The 15729-nt window shown below is 39.5% G+C and overlaps 3 long non-coding RNA genes across 4 annotated transcripts; 2 read left to right on the plus strand and 1 right to left on the minus strand.

The window, feature by feature from the left end:
* Positions 1–588: 588 nt before the first annotated feature.
* Positions 589–6104, plus strand: LOC147515653 (uncharacterized). 2 transcript variants are annotated; one of them, XR_015213484.1, is made up of 4 exons: positions 589–771; positions 885–974; positions 4878–5277; positions 5358–6104. It is a non-coding gene; the product is annotated as an uncharacterized LOC147515653 (long non-coding RNA). The 2 variants fall into 2 exon arrangements; XR_015213483.1 differs by lacking the exons at positions 589–771; positions 885–974 and having other exon boundaries at positions 4717–5277.
* Positions 6105–6959: 855 nt separating this feature from the next.
* On the plus strand, positions 6960–8839 carry LOC147515654 (uncharacterized). The gene is made up of 2 exons (XR_015210776.1): positions 6960–7465; positions 7862–8839. It is a non-coding gene; the product is annotated as an uncharacterized LOC147515654 (long non-coding RNA).
* An 803-nt stretch (positions 8840–9642) lies between these two features.
* LOC147515655 (uncharacterized) lies at positions 9643–11201 on the minus strand. Its single transcript, XR_015210777.1, has 2 exons — positions 10651–11201; positions 9643–10567 (listed from the first exon to the last, which is right to left on the minus strand). It is a non-coding gene; the product is annotated as an uncharacterized LOC147515655 (long non-coding RNA).
* Positions 11202–15729: the final 4528 nt, after the last annotated feature.

Here is a 15729-nt window from a genome sequence, read left to right on the forward strand (position 1 = left end):
ATGAGTTATGAGAAAATTAAACTAAGCCATAAGATTAACTTTGGTGATCCTAATTAATGAGAACTCATAATTTAACCAGGGTTTGATAATTAATTTGATGTGATCAATAGACCTATATAGTTTTAAGACCCTACCATGTGCATGAGTTCTTTGGGCCTTTCACCTTTGAAATGAACTAGTGTATGCCCATGTCATATGGCACTGTTTCTAAAAGCCCATTTGATTTGATTCTAAACCCAACAAACTTGACGCAATCTAAATTTCAGCCCAACAAATTAGGACCCATATTTGTTGACTTTAGTAATGATCTACTATTATACTCTTGTTGTCTCTTAATAAACTGTCCACACCTCACTATTCTTTGGATATGCCAAGTCATAATTTAGATCCAATGATGTTTTAGATGGGTGTGGGGGGCCACACCACTCTGTTTTATTAGATAGATTTGTGTTCTCTAAGGGCGTGCTTGATAACACATATTCCCGCTGGCAAATCAACATTTTCCCACTTAAGAGCCCATTTGCCGCTGCTTGATAGCATTTTAGGACTCGGCAAACTCTTTTCTCATTTGCCGGCAAATACATCACGTGACTGAGTTTTCCCGCTTCACACGGGAAAAATATATCCAAGTTGGAGATGGATAAAATTTGCCAGAGGAAAATCAAGCGGAATTTTCCCACTCCAACCCTAGTCTGGCAAATCGATCATATCTATTCTCTTTCCCTCTTCTTCAGCGCCGCAAGTGTGGTCACTCTCTCGCCAGCACCGCAAGTATGAGCTCTCTCTCTCTCTCTCTCCACAACAACCTAATAATAATTTTTGTTCAATTCAATTAACAAACTAGAGGCTGCAAATTTTAATACTTTTCTTCTTTTTATTTTAAGAATCAAAACAAGCAAGCAACTCAATCGTCTATTTGAGCTACTTCCTCTTTTCCTTGAGCTTCACTCACTTGAGTCACTTCCCTTTAATCTGTAAGTTTCTATATTATCATTATCCGTCACATTGTCTTTTTTAGATGTTGAAATAGTGTATGTATTTTGTTGCTATATGATATCAATGCTTAAACTGTCTGTTGTTTGTTCTATGTTCTTGCATTTACTGTCATTGTTGTTCTTGTTTAGATAAAGCTTTGATTTTCTTGGTCCGTAGTTACACTTTTTGAAAAAATCATTTTATAATGTGACATAAATATGAACTGTAATTTATGATGCATGCACTTTTTTGAGAAAAATGAAACACTCCCCTTTCATTCTTTAATGAAGATTTGTCTTGTTCTAAGATAGTTGTTAAATTTTAACATCTTGTTTTGATCAATAATGTTTCGTTTGCTTAATATCTGTTCATTGAGATTGTCTTTATAGGTTTGTAGTTGAATGTGTTATAGAAATGGGTTGGACTTGGAAAGAGGTGACTGAAGAGAATGGTACAATTGCCTTTTTGTGACCTCGAAATCTAGAATCACACAAAAAAAAAATGACTGAGACACATATTAATGACTGATAGATTTAGCGACACTTATTAATGATTAAATGAAGACGTTTCCAATTTCGAGTGACTAACTTACTTGACAGAAGACTGATCAGCTGACTTTGAAAATGTGTTGGGAAACATGCCTTGGTGTTTTAGTGTCTAGAAAAACAAAATACGTCAGTGTTCAAAATACAATGCAAGTCTCTTTTCGACGTAAGAGACTTACACCAACAACTTCTATTAAAACAATATTATTTAACATAAAATATAGTAATCCAAATAATTAAAACTTATGTAAACTTTCATGCATATACATATTCTGTAGACTTACTAAAAACCATTCCGCCTTCTTCAAATGCGGTTTATTGGTGGAACCAAAGCTGATGTAAGTAATGGGTATCAGGGTAACGCGTTTAATTTATATTGTTTAAAGCTTAGTTTAAACTGGAAACCTGATGGATTTACTTACCTGTTTGTACTTAAAGCTTCATGGGGGGAGATTCATTAATCCGGGCGTGGGGTTTTGGTCCATAGTGTTGTTTGTAGAAGTGGGTATGAGTCGAATGTGTTTGTTTGTAATGCTTTTCATGGCCATGTATGCTCGGTGTGGCGAGCTTGATGAGGCATAAAAGTGTTTGATGAAGTGTCTCAAAGAGGGATTAGTGATGTCGTATTCGTGGAACTCTATTGTGGGTGTTTTTGTGAGGAGTGGGGAGGTGGGTAGAGCGTTGAATATGTTTGGTGGGATGAATTCGAGGGGTGTGGGGTTGAGGGCAGATGTGGCGAGTCTTGTTAATATTCTTCCGGCTTGTGCTTCGCCGGGGGCATTAATGCAAGGATCTTTGTGGTGGTCTAGTCTAGTGCAGGTCTGTGTAGTGTAGTGTAGTGTAGTATGTGTGTGGTGGAGGTCTGTGTAGTGTAGTGTAGTATGTGTGCAGTGCAGTGTAGTGTGTGTGGTGGTCTAGTGCAGGTGGTGTAAAGTGTGGAGGAGTGGAGGAGTGGTGAAGAGTGCGCAGTCAGGTGGTGTGAAATGTGGAGTGGTCTGCTGGGTGGCTGCTGCTACTGTTGCTAGTGGAGTTGGTGGTGGCGGCTGCTGCTGCTGATGCTGGTGGAGTTGGTGGTGGCTGCTACTGCTCCTACTGCTGCTGTGGATGCTGGTGGAGTTGGTGGTGGCTGCTGCTGCTGGTGGTTGTTACTGGTGTTGTGGATGCTGTTGGTGGTAGAGTTAGGTGTGTGTGTGTGTGTTGCCTCTGCTACTGCTTCTAGGTTAGTATGTGGAAGTATGTGGGATGAGATTCAAAAGTACGTTGAGGAAATTGATGGAAGAATGGGGTCTGACGAAGGGTGTGGGGTGCAGTTGGAAAGGAATCGCGAGTTAGTGTAAATACTTGTTAAGATTGTGTTGTGTTCAGTTGATCAAACCGATGTTAGCTATTTGATTTTGGAGCTTGGCCTTACTATAGGTCCATGTCCATAGGTTTTGATTTTGGAGCGTGGCCTTACCATAGCTATTTACATGAAAAACTTATTTTTCAGATATTGGCCACTACTGACACTTGCACTTAGACCGCATTGTCTTGCTTCTCATGTGTACAATGGGACTCTTTGAATGCTCCTGTAGGATAGTTTGTGTGTGTGTGTGTCAGGTGGTGTGTGCTCCTGCTAGCTGCCTATGCATGCGGCTTGTTGCTAGTCATTTCGTATATATGTATTTGTATCTCGACTTTGTGGATATTTTAGTTGTTACTTATTATTACACTTTATAAATTTTTGTAGAATGAGGAGAACTACACGCGGAGTAGAGGCGTCGCGACTTTGGTGGTTGTTGTTATTGCTCAAGCTGTGATGGCATACTACGATTGGTGGTATAGGATATATATGACTAGGCGTAGGGTTGTTAGAGCTATACAGGCACCCGTACCTAGGGCTCCGCGTAGGAATATGGATCTGCAACGGAGTGTTGTGTTAAGGAGGTTTTATATGGACAAATGACCGCTATTGTCATAACATGTTGAGGATGAATAGAGAAATGTTTAAATAAACACGCCTCCGTTTATGGACTTGGTCTTAATGACAGCCGGTATCCGTCGGTCGAGGAGCAAGTCGCGTATTTCTTAATACACCTGTCGGGCATGACATGCGACAACGAAATATTGAGTTGCAATTCTTCCGCTCATGTGAAACAGTCCATCGTTATTTCCATGTGGTATTGCAAGTGGTTTTGAGGTTATATAGAGAAGTGGTCAATAATGCTACCGCTGCAAACTCTCCTAAGCAGTGTTCGGAAACAAAAGAATGGCATCAGTATTTTCAGGTTAGAGAGATATAGAAGCATGTTGATGTCCATTCTATTAAACTTTTGACTTATAAAATTGTCGTTAACAACCATTTTTGGTTTTAGGACGCCTGGGGTGCTATTGATGGTACTCATATTGCTACCAAAGTAGATGTGGAAGACCAGGGTAGATATCGTAATAGAAAGGGTGTCGCCACCAAAATGTGTTGGTTGCTGTATATTTGACATGAAGTTTACTTATGTACTTTGCCGGATGGGAGGGTTCTGCCCATGATGGTCGAAGTCTTGAGGAGTGCCGATCTCATACAGGCACAAACTTACTCTACCCAATGGTATGTCAAGGTTTATAATTGTAATATATCTTAGCACATAAAAATGTCATATACTAAACTTAACATGACACCGTCCCGGATCGGCAACTATCTTGCGGATGCTGGTTTTGCATTAGTCCCGGATTCCTCACACCCTTTCGGGCACGCGATATCATCTCCGTGACATAGGCACGAGGGATGCTCAAGATTACAAAGAGTTGTATAATTTTAGGCATTAGCCATTGCGTATGGTTGTTGAGAGAACAATCGGGTTGTTGAAGAAACGTTTTGCATGTCTTAGGCATGCTCCTCATTATGATCTGAGTGTACATACGAAAAGTAATCCTTGCATGTTGTGCTATCCATAATTTCTTGAGGGAGGAAAACCCAGACAGTATGTTAACCGATGAAGAATCGAGCTCGGATGAGGAAAATGGGGATGCGGGCATTAATGAAGATGACACTAATGATAATGAAAACCAACAAATACCAATTGATATGGTACCTGCCCACGGTTGGACAAATTGGAGAGATGCTTTGGCTTTAATGATGTGGCAAGATACCATGGGACCACATTAAATATGTGATGGTGTTTTAATTATCTTTATAATAGATGACGTTGTCTTTTTAATGTGAATTTTTATTAGTGAATTGGTGCTTGTATTAATTATGGTTTTTAATGGATATTGTTGTCTATGAATTTGTTTAATGAATACTTATTAGAGGTTGTTAGTTATTAATGAATTTGATATTGTTTTTTTATTTCTTTGTTTGTATTTTAATGATACTTCTAACAGTTATGGCTAGGCGGGCGGGCAACTCATCCAAGGGTAAGGGTGTGGTTAGTGAGGGTGAGGTGACCAAACCACCTGTTCCCAGGCAGAAGCAAATTCGTTGGTACCCCTCAATGGATGAGATCTTAATCGAGGTCTTGTTAGAAAAGACTTTAAATGGTTTAGGTAGGAAGTCGGACAATGGGTGGAAGCCCGAGACCTTAAAAGAGGTTGCTTTGAGGCTGTGAATCAACGATTGAATATGTCAATCGGGAATGACAACGTACGTTCTAGGCTGAAAACAATGAAGAAAGATTACCTTGCTGCCAAGGCAGCTGTCGAGGCTAGTGGTTTTGGTTTTTCGTACAACCTACAAACCAAATGTATTGATGCTGATCATGTGGCATGGGAAGAGTATTGCAAGGTAATATATTTTACTAACTTATAACTCTAAATTACTACTTATTATTACAATATCTTCTAAGCAATTGATTATTGTTATAGGCCCATCCTACAGCGAGGCCTCTACGAAAGAAGATGTTTCCTCATTTTGAGGAAGCTTGTATTGTATTTGGGAGTGATGTGGCAACCGGGAAGGGGCAATCTTTGGACACGATGATGAGGAAGTAGTGATTCTAGATGAAGACGCGTTGGAGATGAAGGGGCAGAGAATACAGAGGAAGAGTCAAGTCAGCCTCCAAGTCCACATCCTAATGCCAATGATGGTGATAGTTCACCTGGTGAAAGCTTTGTAGTTGGTGATTCTACACAAGCTGGTAGTCGGCGCATTACTACCCCTCCTTTAGTGATCAGCGCAAAGAGGTCTCGGCCTTTGGTCTTGAGGCCATGCCTCCACCCCCAGATTTCAAGGAGTTGACCGAGGCAGTGCGTCAACTAACTAATGCCTTCACTCCTGTTGACCCTTCCACCTTGTTAATCGCTGCTTTAGAAGAACTTCCTAACATGGAACCTGATCTCATGTTGAGGGCCCTTGATTTGTTGGTAGAGAATGAGGCCTTGCTTAAGTTCTTTTTGGGGATACGTAATCCTCAGTTGAAGTATTCGTGGCTTATGAGAAAGCTTGAGCAGTCAGGGAAGTAGATCGAGTAGTAGAATGTAGGTCGTTAACTTGTGTCTTTTGGATATTTTATAATGATATTTTGATTTAGAATTCGCTATATGTATGATATTTTGAATTAGAAATAACTATATGTATGAATGCATGTCTTTTATATAGATTAACGTTGGTTATTGTGCTGTCTTTTATATAAGGCTTGATGTCTGGTTGTTTAAAAATACAGTTTATGTAATTTTCTTTTGATATGAGGATAGGTTTCTACCAGCTCACTAGAAAACTCTTCTGACACGTGGATCGAGTGACGGTGCTTTTAGCATAAGAACTGGGAATCGTGTGAGTTGAGTTAGGAGCAATGATAGTAAACTTTTTGAAATAATTGTTTGTATATGTGACTTGGGGTTTTGATTTAAGTTGGTTTAATTCTTGGGTTTACGACTGAGGTATGTGGTTTTATATAAGCTTTAGATGTATATTTATTGGATTTTCAGGTTAAGACAGGATGTGTGCATATGAAATGTCATAAATACAAAGGAGGCTCTGCCGAATTTTTTTCTAGAATATGATGTTTTATAGTTGGTTTTAGTAAATAGAATATAGTTGGTTGGTCCATCACCTCTCAAGTTTTGAATATAGTGTGTAGTGTATGAGTGTTTGAATTAGAACTTGCTATATGTATGAATGTATGAACTTGTTATATGTCTTTTGGATAGTCAAACTATATTTTATCCGTTATATTTAGTCAAGTTATTTAACAGAATGTTGTTATACATGTGTTGTTGTTTTATATGTTCATTTGCTTCGTTACTCAGGCAAGCAGAATGAACTAGGAACCAGGTTATAATTTTTAAATATGAAGGTAATTTCCCTTTCTAAATTCATAGCAACTCTTCATCGCAAATTCATAAGTTTATTAAAAGTTCATAAGTTTCTAATTACTAACATGTTTTGTTCACGGGTTGAATGTCAAGTCTCAGGATCAACTTGGACACTCGGCTATTGAGTGCCAATTTATGTACTCGCCGTGTAAAGAACCTACATGTAATGGGATCCGATTATTGGGCATGTCAAAAACAGCAAGCAATCAAGGAAGGAAGTACTTGAGGTGTCAACATCAGTCATGTCGAAGCTATTTGCAGTGGTTAGATGAAGCTATTTCCGATACACTTTCTGGGATTGGATCAAGCTCATCAACGAACGAATGCTTTAAGTGTGATCAGGCAGGCCATTGGATGGACGAGTGCCCTTGGGTAGACTGTGAATGCAACAAAAAAGATTGTAATGGAAGGAGGACTGTTAAGATTACTAAGTATGGAATGAATGTTGGAAAAAAGTACTTGAAATGCGCAAGGTGTGGGGGATTTGAATGGCTTCATGACGCTCTGAAAAAAGCATCCAGAAAGAAGGCCATTGGATTGAATGCAGAACCCATTGTTACTTTGAAAATGACTTTGTCAGAATTCTCAAAGTTAAATATAAATGGATGACCTGGTGAAACAAAATGTGGAGAATGTTTTGCAGTATACGCTCTATTCAGGTATGTTACTCAAGTATACTCATGGATAGCTCGCTCACTGTGTTTGCCTCATTCATAATATATCTGATGAGGACATTGCACTTCTCTGAATTATATACAAGAGCTGCATATAATTAATCCCCCTTTGCTAAATAAATTGATGGCTCGAGCCTGATCTGCAATCAAATTCCAACTGCACTAGACATGGAAGTTATGGTGGACTTGAATTTATGAGAGCTTCGGCAGATGATTGTAAATTTTGAATGATTTAGCCTAATATAGGAGATTCAATTTTTTCTCTCGTTCGTAACAAAATCAGTTTAGATGGTGTTAATGGATTTGTTGTGGCTGTTGAATGTTGAGAATAGAACATTATTATTTTTAGGTGTCTTCTAATCTTGTTCTACGAATTTGCAGTGCTCCCCTGACTATGCGTATGGTGCTAAAGGATGTGCAGCTTGGGGAATACAACCTAACTCAGTTTTGGTGTTTGAGATTGAAGTCCTTGGTGCCCAGTAACTACCATGGTAGAGTTGGACCATCTATAGATGTGTCTCATGCCTAGTAATGGATTCTTGTCTGGGTTTTTTTTAACCTTATGCGTTAGTTTCCTGAATGTTGCTATGGAGTTGTGACTGAAATGATATTTTGCTATGATGTTATGCTCGAAAATGTAGACATTAGAATTGTTTCTTATAATCTAATTAGCTGAAGTGGATGTCTTGCTTACCAAAACAGATATGAGGAATTATCATGTGCCGTGCTTTTATAATATTAGTCTAAGCACTACCGGGTGCGCTATCACATATCGAATTGTCTCGACCAATTTTTGTTTAGCTTCATGAAAAACAGCCTTCTAAATTATTGATGCCGTGTTCTGATTCTAAGAATGATGAGGTGAATATTCTAAAGGTATTGACGACCTTTATTTAGGTACATCAATAGAACCAACTGCTTGAGATTTTACTGTCAAGTTAAGAATGCTCTGTACTGGTTGTCATTCTGCCAAAAGAAGGCTTCAGAATTTCCGTAGAGTGCTTGATGAGCGAGCTGTCAGATTCTACTATGACTTATCCAAACTCAAAGTCAGAAGCATGCGCACCACTTGCTGTATTTGAGCCCTTCAGGTTTTTGTACACTAGAATCTCTGGATTTGTTGCATCTCGAAGGAAATGCTCAAGTTAGCTTACTAGAAATGCTCTGTGTAGGTGAGTGCTCTGTGTAGGCGAGTGCAGACACTGTTTCAGGTGGTCTGTGTGTGCACTGCTAGTGTAAATCTTTCTGAGTTTAGTAATGTCCTCCGTCTTCCATCTACATAAAAGAACAAGGTGATAAAACCTTCGAGGATGTTGGTACAGGACAGGCACATAAGAGTAAACAAAGCATTCAGGATTTGATTATTGACTTCAAACCATGCATTCCTGTGGGATTTCTTTGGTATTGCGTGGTTTAACATGCCTATCATGACCATGAACAGAGACAGCAACGCAAGTGATCCAAACAAAAAGGGCCATGTTCATAGGGTTCTTGATCCATTCTTTGCTCATTTTCCACAGTGCATCCCAATCAATTCTACGAACAAAGGGCAAATGGAAACGTTTACGAAATATGTGGCTTGGAGAAGAAGGAACTGAACGTGAAATCTTGTCTCTGTCCCCCACAAACTGCCGGAACTTAGCGGATGGTGAAGATAAACTATGCCGAGACGAATCAAGTTTCAAGAAACCCACTCTGCCAGCCATCCTTGTAACGGACTCCATGAAACCTTTTTTAGTGTTTTCATGGCCTAATAGTCCCCTTTGAAATGTGAAGAGGACTTCGACTCTTGACTTTACAACCATTCGTGGTACTCAAATTTGATATTGAATTTTCACTTAACTTCCTCCACACCTTCTCCATTAGCAGTTGAAACCATTGCAAACGTAAAATTTTTAAGCTTTTTCAAGCTCGCTAAACGTTGGAAAATAAAAACCAAATCCTAGAACTCATAAGACGAACCACATTTGATTATTCTTTGGTACAGCTAAAGATCTCAGTATAGCATACAACAACCCAAGATTTGCAGTGTGGCAATAAGGCTAGATGACTTTCAGCAGAAACTCATAGACACTGCAAAACTTATTGTGAAAACAGAAACCTGACTTCTCGATCAGTGTCAGAGATGCCAAAGACCTTGTCAGAACAACTAATAAGAAAAGTTTGAATCAGTGATTCTGCCATCTCCATCTGAAAATATATTGTCAAACTGACTTAACATATAAACAGAAATGTAGTCTAATCAATTTCAAAATGATATCTGCTTGGAACCACATGAAACATACACTTATCCCTGTTTATTAATGTGGAAAAGCTGCTAAAATAACTTATTGTAGCCAATTATGTTAGTGGGAACTACAATGCAACCAACCAACTATTCTACGCTAATGGAAAGTAAATAGTCTACGTAGCATCTGATTCCAAACAATCCACCAATAGCACTTCACACAGCAGCAGCAGCTACCAATAGCACACTTCACACAGCAGCAGCCACCAATGGTAGCCAAGTACACTTCACACAGTAGCAGCAGCCACGCCAAGCACACTTCACACAGCATCAGCAACCACCAATAGCACACTTCACACAGCAGCAGCCACCAATAGCACACAGCAGCCACCAATGGTATCCAAGTACACTTCACACAGCAGCAGCAGCCACCAATAGCACACTTCACACACTCGCCTACACTTCACATAGCAGCAACACACACTTCACACACAGCAGCACACCACACACACTCGCCTACACTTCACACACAACAACATACACTTCAACAAATACGAAGTTTACTGCCATGAATACTCCACTGCAGGGAATGAATACTCCACTGAAGGGAGGGAGGGGGTAGTATCATCAACCACACTAGAAGGTTCACCAAGTCCACCAACGTTTTCAGTACTCTCAACTTGTGTATCACCAAAGCTTTCACCAAGTACACTCGCAGCTTGTGGAGTGCCACCAACAACTGGCCCAAAGCTTTCACAAACATTCGGAGTATGAAGTGAGTAGTCATTCCCAAAAATTACACAAGCTTCAGCAAAATAGGTAAACATCCTCCCTTTTAGGTGTCTCGCTGCGGGATGCGCCTATAACAATAAACAATTTCTAACAAGCACGCTATGGTTATAAACATAGTAATAATTTGTTACAAGATAGTCAAGTAAATTACCCTGAAATACGCATCCCATGCTTGACGATCAGCGTCAATACACTTGGTTTGTTGGTTGTATGAAAAACCAAACTCAGTACTCGAGAAGTTCTTTGACAGCTATGTAATCTCTCTTCAACGTTTTCATCCTAGAACGTACAGTCTCATCCCCAACTGACGAGTTGAATCGACTCCCTAGCCATCATGGACAAGGTCTCACTCTCCCACCTATTATTTGACGTTCTGCCCGTACCATTTACAGTATGATCCAACAACAATTCAATTAGGATCTTATCCATCGTGGGAGACCAACGGATATGCTGACGACTTGCCATAACTACGAGAAAAAAAAAGTTAAATGTGAACTAATTGAACAACATATTCACAAGTAATCAAACTAACACTTACAACCATTTTATATATACACTAAACAACATTGTGTATAAATAATGATAATTACTCTTACAACCATTTTATATATACACTAGATAGGGGGCCAAAACAACCCAGCTTAGTAGGTGCTTAGATGTTAGTTCCGTCAAGTGCGCCGACATGCAAACTATGGATGCTGACTACACGGAATGAGAAAAAGCATACTTAGGGCTGAAGCGCATCAGGTTGAATTCTTTATAGTTCCGTCAAGAGCAAACTACTTTAGTCTCATGTAGTTCCGCAGTGACTTCTGATTACACCTATAAAGAAGCCGCTTTCAAGCCGAGTCGCGGGTTCTAAAGGATCTCGACCTAACGGCCCCCTCGACCGACCCATCAAAGGGCTTAATCCCGAGTAGAAGAATGTTTAGCGCTACTTGAGAATTTTTTCTCTGGCGACTCAACTTTCCCGTATGAGCATTCGGTACATGTATAAGTCCTTGGAAAAGTGAAAGGGTCACCACTCACCGAGGATCTCCCCTAATCTTAGATAGGTCGCCCGAGGATTAGCCATGGTTCATTCTTTGTGCTTACACACTAGCTACCCTTCTCCCTCCGTGGGACCACTTACCGATAGTCTTCGGCCGGAGGGGTTTATTGCACAAAAAAGCGCCGAGACGCAGGCTCTGAAGAGGGAAGCCCAACGAATGTCGGATGCAAAGCCCGCGCACCTCATTAAGATCATATTGGCATACTCTCCCAAAAAGAAAGAGCGGACCCCATTGAAGACGGAGTGAGGTACAACAAGGCCATTTCGTCCACACGCCCTTCTCGCGAGCCCGTCGTGGGCGTTACGCTCATCACGACTCCCACCCGACAAGCGGTTAGCCTTCCTCTACAAGGAATGGAAGTCGCGGATGAATCGACATCAAATAGAGGAATTCGGTTTCTCTTTTCAGCAATAACATGATAAGAGCATCCCTTTCACAAAAACCTCGGCTTTGCGAAATGATTTTTTCTCTATCATTTCGCAAAAGCCTATCTTCAAGCCTAAGAAATTCAAGATAGGCTGCGTTCATTTTATCGCCTTGGGCCGCTTGTCTCGATTGATCTTGCCGGCGTGGTTGTAAAAGCTTGTGTTTGCTTCTACAACCTATTGAAAGATAGGCGAAAGTTCATTTTCATAGACCGGACTAGCCAATAAGCTATCCGTATCGGCGGTCGAATTCCATATGTTTTTTCAATAATAAGAGATACTTTACACTGGAATCGATGACGGTTGGAGGTACCGGCGCGAGATCCCCCTGAGTATAATAAATGGAACGAAAGATTCCATAAATATTATCCTTAGTTTTTCCACATAATTCAATATTGAGAAATGAGTGGATTCTAGCATTCAATTCCTCTAAGGGTGGAATTCAAGCTAAACAAGCCGAGCTTTACCATGCTCAAGCTCGGCTCGCTAATTACACGAGCTTTAAATTGAGCTCGAGCTCGGCTCATATAGTTAAACGAGTGAGCTCGAGCCGAGCTTAAACGAGCCAAGCCCAAGCCGAGCTCCGAGCCCTCGGTTATTTTACACTATAAATATGCTATTTGAACTAAACGAGCCGAGCTTTATCAAACTCATTTGTTACACGAGCTTTTATTTGAGCTCGAGCTCGGCTCATATAGTAAACGAGCGAGCCCGAGCCGAGCTTAAACGAGCCAAGCCCAAGCCGAGCTCCGAGCCCTCGGCTCAAATTCCACCCTTAAATTCCTCCGTTGGACTTGTTGCGAGTCTATCTCGAACAAATTCCACCCAGCCCGCATCCTGACGAGGGAGACTCAGATACCCTTCAAGCAAGGCAAGGTCACTTCCTGTTGCTAAAACAGGGCATCCCGAAGAAAAAAAAAAGGTGATACACTGGGTAGGAGTGTCTCGAGAACCCCTAGGACGGGATAAACGATTCTTAAAAATACAAAAAGGAAAAAAAGTAATGAAGTAATGAATCTTAATAGCCAAAAAAAGGCTTTATTTCTTAAAAGAAAGAAATAGATCCCTGCCTCGACTTCGAAAAAAAATGACGGATTCCTAGCCATGGAATGGATCAAAGAACTAAGGACGTTTCCAATACTGAAAGAAATAGATCCTTCGATTGTCTATAAACTACCAGCAGGCAACATATACTAGAATTTACCGATGGTTTTCTCTAAAATTAAATCATGTCTACAAAAGTGGGGCACAGTAAATGTCAAAACTATTTAAAAAAACACACACACACACAATTCATGTTATCTTGATTTTCTCATATCCATTATGGGGAAAACAAATATTACATGGACACGCTATATTTTGAGAATAATCCGTGTCGGATACCTATCTACGTCTCCGTGTCGGACACACATCACACACACACAAATTGTATGTAATATACCTCGATTTTTGATATTTTGCCGTGTCGTATCTGTGTCAGAGATAGGCACACCTATCCGTGTCCATGTACCTTGGGAAAAAACTAACATGCATTCACTTTAATTCTATTCAAGCTGAATTCTCCAACTAACACAAATCATTGAAATAGAATCTCCCAACAAGAATATGACAAACAAGTATCCATGCCATATTGCCATCCACTTAAAACACCCCAATATAAATATATAAATAAATCTTTCACAAAAAGCAAAGACAGAGAAAGCTAACCGTACTTTGTGTATGTGACGATTCGAGTTAGAAGTAGTATTCCAAACGAGAAAAGAAATAAAAGAGAGCTCCTTATAAAAAAAAGTCCAAATTATTTCTTCTCTTTATTTGAATCTAGTTAACGTAGATGGACATCAACAAACAGAACTTAACATGCAGAACTCCATGCAACTACATCTCTGATGTAAAACAATGTAAACAAAACAACGTGTGATAATGTAAAACAATGTAAATTCGTTGATAGTGGTGCTGTTGAGTTTGTGTGATAATGTATCGTGTTATATTGGCATTATGAGATTTGATTAAGTATTTTACTTGATTAAACAAATAAATAGACAGAAAGAGAAGTAAGAATGGCAAAACTTGAGTAAATTTCTAACCTTGATTCAATTAAAAAGAGGAAGAGGGCTTTCACGTTAACCGAGAGAGAGAGAATACGGAGAGAGAGAGCGAGAAAGTCACCTTTTAATAGATCTAGGGTTAAAATATTTGCGAATTTGCCGGCAAATTTTTTGGTTATCAAGCACCGTCAAACTTGGCAAATGACATTTGCCAACATTTGCCTCTCGACGAAACAAGCAGCGGCAAATAGTTATTTTCCTGCTGGTAATTTGCCGGCAAATTATATCATGGGAAAATGTTTTCCCTCTTCCATATTTGCCCAGCATGCGGGAAAACTTATCAAGCAGGCTCTAAGGGTTCACATTATTCTTGCGCTTCTTCATAGAACCTTAATTTTGAAAAAGTCATTGCAAGATATTTAGCATTCCATGAAATGCATGCAAGAACTGGAATTGGATACTAAGAATAGTTAAGAATGATGAGTCTTGTCCAAAGTCCGAACTGCTCTCACTGGACGAATTCCTTTGTGAGTTGTGACTGTCTGACTGACTTGAAGTGTACTAGGTTTAATAGTTAATAAGTCTGTCATAAGGGGTTTGGTGATGGTACAAAACCATAACATTCAAATTTTTGTTATCCATCACGCGCCATTCTTCATCTTTCAATGAACTTCAGTACTTCGAATAATTTAATTTACTTTTGAAATCAAATTAAAACTAATAACTCTATACATATTAATATAGACCCAAACAATTTATTTATTTTTTAATTGATTTTTTCGATAAATCACCTCTGTATTCATAAAGTGCAATTCAACCAAGAGAAAATATATGAATTAAAGCAAATAAATAACAATACACTCATGTGAACAAAACCCCAACAGCTTCTCCTCCTGTTGACCTTTGCCTTATTGATATCAACGCATGAGTTAAAGAATTGTATTATTACTTATTGATATATCAAAACAACTACATCATATTTGTAAATATACAATATATAGTTTTCACAATGAATGCCATCATCATTACTTAACAACTTGATTACAGAAGGCTGAAGTGACTTATATCCCATTCATTTTCGTTTGATAGATAATTTGGTTCATCATTCATGATATTTTTAGTTGGTGTCCCACCTCACCTTCCCAATAGCGATATATTTTGTTGTATGTAGGCATGCACCTTTTTTTTTTTTGATAATTGCCTGATTGTATTGATTCACAGATAAAAACATTACATTCAGGACAACAAGCTGAAAGCAAGAAAAACAAGGATGTAATCAGTACAACTGTAACAAACAAGAGCACTAAAAATCCTGTCTTCTCAACATAAGGTCCACCAAATCCAAGCACCCAATAGCAGCAACAAAACCGCATTGGAAACCCCATCCTCTTCTCTAGACCAGCTTCAAACTTGCTTGTACATCTACCGTATTGGATCTCCCAGAGTAAAGACTCGAAAGTCTTCAAATTCAAATCGCACAGTATAAAACTCCACGACAAAGGCGGCAGATTGGCAATTCCAAAAAAGAACGCCCCACCATAAGCCCAATAAATGAGCGGTGGCCTGACCAAGGTACCCAAACCAGCAATCCGGAGATGGGGTAGATTTAGGGAGAGAGCCATGGCTTTGGACAAACAAAATTTAAAGCCAAACCAGAAATTTGGACTCCAGGGGCTGAACCCATGACATTGACGCCGATTGAGAG

Source organism: Coptis chinensis, chromosome 2 (assembly GCF_015680905.1).
Source record: "Coptis chinensis isolate HL-2020 chromosome 2, ASM1568090v1, whole genome shotgun sequence".
In the NCBI taxonomy this organism is placed as follows: Eukaryota; Viridiplantae; Streptophyta; class Magnoliopsida; order Ranunculales; family Ranunculaceae; genus Coptis; species Coptis chinensis.